Raw genomic sequence first — 3,817 nt, forward strand, 5'->3', positions numbered from 1 at the left:
TAGTTTGCAGAATGGCATGTGTAAGGATTGATGTTAGTCGGTATACTTATAGATAAAGATTGCAATTTTAAGTACGTTCAATTTCATGTCAATGTTCCTTCGAAAGACGACATCTGTAAAGATACATATGTATAAAATCCCCAAAGTGGTGAAGGGTATCATATAGTCGTCCCAGTCCGACTTTACTACTTTCCTTATTGTTTTTTTTTTTTTTTTTGTTTTATATACAGATGAATATCACAAGAATATACGTTAACACACTTTTTGCTTTTATATGCTTCTTCACATTGTATTCTTTAATTTTGTTTTGACTACCAAACTCAATGAATGCAAGCAAACAGCTGATTGATATTTTAAATGATTGCCATCGTTATAGAGTTGTCATAAAGAAAAACGCTGATGTTCTATTGAACAGCTGATCATAATTGGTAAATGGTTACCATTTTTAAAGGATTGTCATTGTTACATCATAATTGTATAGTCATATCAAATTATGTAGTAAGAAAAATACCAAAATATTTAAAAATGTTGTGTGTAGAATAATGCTAAAAAATGCTAAATAAGTAATTGCAAAATGCTAAAAAAAATGCTAAATGCTAAATGAAAATTTTGCGGCTAAATACAAAAATAAAATGCTAAATCTAGCTGCAAAAATGCTAAAATGGCCACACTGATGCCACCACTGCACAAAATATCCATTGAGGGTTGTTTTTCTTTTTTTTTGTGGACTACCTAATAATTCCGCGTCAATGATTTCCTCTACTATAAAAAATGTGTATTTCATTGTAAAAATGCACTCCCAGCATTCTCATTACTTACAAATGATTCTCATTCACTTGCGGATGCATGCTTCGTAATTAGTTCAGTCTGAGCGTAGGAAAGCATACTTACCTGGCGTAGGGGTTACCGTGATCATGAAGGCGGTTCCCCCGGAGTGAGGCTTGGCCATTGCACTTTCGGCTGAGTTGACCTCCGCGATTATTCCTAATGTGAATAACTCGTGCGTGTAATTTTTGGTAGCCGGGAATGGCGTACGCGCCGTCCCGACGTTAAATAATAAATTCGATCTGTTAATTCCGTAAAAAATATATTTTGTGTGTGCTGCCCTATTGTGAAGAAAATTAATACCATTTAACGTCGATACCTGGAGAACGAATACAAATTAATTTCAATGTTTTTGATTTGTTGTGTTTATTTGTGTCGTTGCATTTCTGATGTCTGGCATGCTCTGTGTGAAGTGTGACATTTGCAATATATAGCATATTTTTAGGCTGTTATAATTATTAACCCAGCATAGTAATTTGTCTTTGGATAGACATGAAGTATTTTTTTTTTTTGAAAGGAAAGACAGAATTTGAAATTCATAAGGATAAAGGGCTAAGCAGAATGCTCCCGTTGAGCCATCCGTCGCGTTATTTGTTATCGAAAATACAACAACCATAAGGAAACGAAACGATGGTAAAGTCTAAAAGTCGATGTGGACTTTTGATCTTTGAGAAAATCGCAAAGTCGACTTTTCAAGATAGACTTTCGATTTTCTTCATAAATACTTGTTATCATGATGCTCAAATTGCCCAAAAATTACACATTCCAGAACATTATTTTATCCGTTCACAATAATGCACATACAAAATCGAGCTTTTAGTCGATTTTGCAGAAGTCAGAAAAGTCGAACATCGATTTTGAACAGTTATGACAAAATCGAAAGATCTAAAAGTCGACTTTTTAGTCAAAAATAAAAAGTCTAAAAATCTACTTTTTGGTCAGAGGCAAAAATCGAAAAGTTGACCTTTGCGCTCGACTACGTATCTTTAATACTACCGGCGGTATAATAAAGACTTCGTAGTTCTTACATAAAAAAATAAAACAAAATGTTTGCTCCGACTTCAAAACTTCACGCAGAAAAATGTCGCGAAAATATCTAAAGGCGATTATTATATCTATAAGTGAGACACATAGACAATGCAATAAGGATGTTCTAAAATGTAGAATCTGAATACGACGGAACACGTCATTGCTACGAAAAAAATCTTCGACAGACATAGTAACTGAAATGTATTTATCTAACGTCGGGACGGCGCGTACGCCATTCCCGGCTACCAAAAATTACACGCACGAGTTATTCACATTAGGAATAATCGCGGAGGTCAACTCAGCCGAAAGTGCAATGGCCAAGCCTCACTCCGGGGGAACCGCCTTCATGATCACGGTAACCCCTACGCCAGGTAAGTATGCTTTGCTAAGCTATCGATGAACTACTTACGGAGCATGTGTCAGAAAGTGAATGAGAATCATACTAAACAACCAGAAGTAATCCAACACACGTTGGGCAGTGATGTGTAGATTTACACAATACAACAAACCAATGGTAGATAATATAAGGCAACAAGAAAACAACCCTCAGTGGAATGTGTATGAAATGGTAGGACAGTAGTAGTATATGTACACGATAGCATGGTGACAGCAACTAAACATTTTACAAAAATAACATTTTTGTTAGGGTCGTACCTAATTTATTGCGCTCCGTACAAAAATACTCACCTTCTCACCTTTACAGAGTTTGTAAGACGTCCGTATTGCCCAAATACGTAAGGACTTTATTTGCATCTATGCCAATTGAAAACGACAAAAATGGATGAAAACTGTTTTCTAATTGATCGAAAAATGCTTACATTTATAGAAAAACAAATTTTTCAATGACTGGAATTCTATTTTCAAAAATTTCAAAATACGCATTGTCAATATTGAAAATTTTCAACTTTATATTTTTATACGCAATGCGTATTTGAGTAACATTCATTGAAATTCACGTATTTAACTTTTGAGGTGAAAAAATTCGTACGCATACGCATGAATTTAGGTAGGACCCTTATAGAAAATAAAAATTCACAAAAGAATAATTAAATTAGTTGCAAGAAAATGGATTTGAAATAAGTATGAGAACTATAACAAAATGTGGACCGATATATCTAATTTTCATTATTAAACATCTTATGGTGTTTCTACACGATATGTATTTCACATATGTGCTGTCACTTTTTTACATATGGAAATCGAACTCGTCATATAAAACATACGGAAATTTCAATGTGTCAAAACGATATGCAATTACAAATGTATTTTTTTCCGTATAGGACGCGCTCTATTTTCGTATGTGAAACATAAGGAAATCAGCTGTTTGAATGAAACACATTGTTGGAAGAAAATATTTCAATTGCAATTCAAAGAAAAGGATGAAAAGACAACAATTACAAGTTATTATTTCGTTTGTAGGTGTTTAATAAAAAATTATGTTGATTTAAGAAAAAATAAAAGTGTTTTTTGTTTATAGGTTATGTCGTATGTAAAATACATATGCCGATTTGAACACAAAAATAAATGTTTTGTGTACACTGCTAATTTTGACACACATAAGGAATTACATATGGATGAAATAAGTGACAGCACATATGTAAAATACATATCGTGTAAAAACACCATTAGGAGTAGTCATTTGATGCAAGACCGGCATAAATTTTTGAGTTAATATAAAAAATCTACATCAGGTAAAATAGCTTAAACAAGTCGCTGTCTATGCCTGATATAAATAACCAATCTCTGAGGAATTATTCACATCGGATTTAAGGTAGGCGTAGTAAAAATATTACGATGCCCAATTAATGATTCAAATCGGCTACTCCATTTACTTCATATGACTTTTTCCAGTGTATAAAATTCGTTTCATATAATTTTAGAAAGTTTCAAAACTTTAGCACTTTGTGGGTGATGTCACCAAAAAGTTGTCGATACTTTCCATCTTCGAACTTAACACTAGATT

The 3,817-nt window shown here is 33.3% G+C and overlaps 2 non-coding genes across 2 annotated transcripts; one reads left to right on the plus strand and one right to left on the minus strand.

The window, feature by feature from the left end:
* Nucleotides 1–883: 883 nt before the first annotated feature.
* Nucleotides 884–1,048, plus strand: LOC133323254 (U1 spliceosomal RNA). Its single transcript, XR_009754070.1, has one exon. It is a non-coding gene; the product is annotated as a U1 spliceosomal RNA (small nuclear RNA).
* Nucleotides 1,049–2,068: 1,020 nt separating this feature from the next.
* On the minus strand, nucleotides 2,069–2,233 carry LOC133323255 (U1 spliceosomal RNA). The gene has a single exon (XR_009754071.1). It is a non-coding gene; the product is annotated as a U1 spliceosomal RNA (small nuclear RNA).
* Between the last annotated feature and the right edge of the window lie 1,584 nt (nucleotides 2,234–3,817).

Source organism: Musca vetustissima, unplaced genomic scaffold (genome assembly GCF_032173495.1).
Source record: "Musca vetustissima isolate MV318-11 ecotype Yass unplaced genomic scaffold, APGP_CSIRO_Mvet_v1 utg320524, whole genome shotgun sequence".
NCBI lineage: Eukaryota > Metazoa > Arthropoda > Insecta > Diptera > Muscidae > Musca > Musca vetustissima.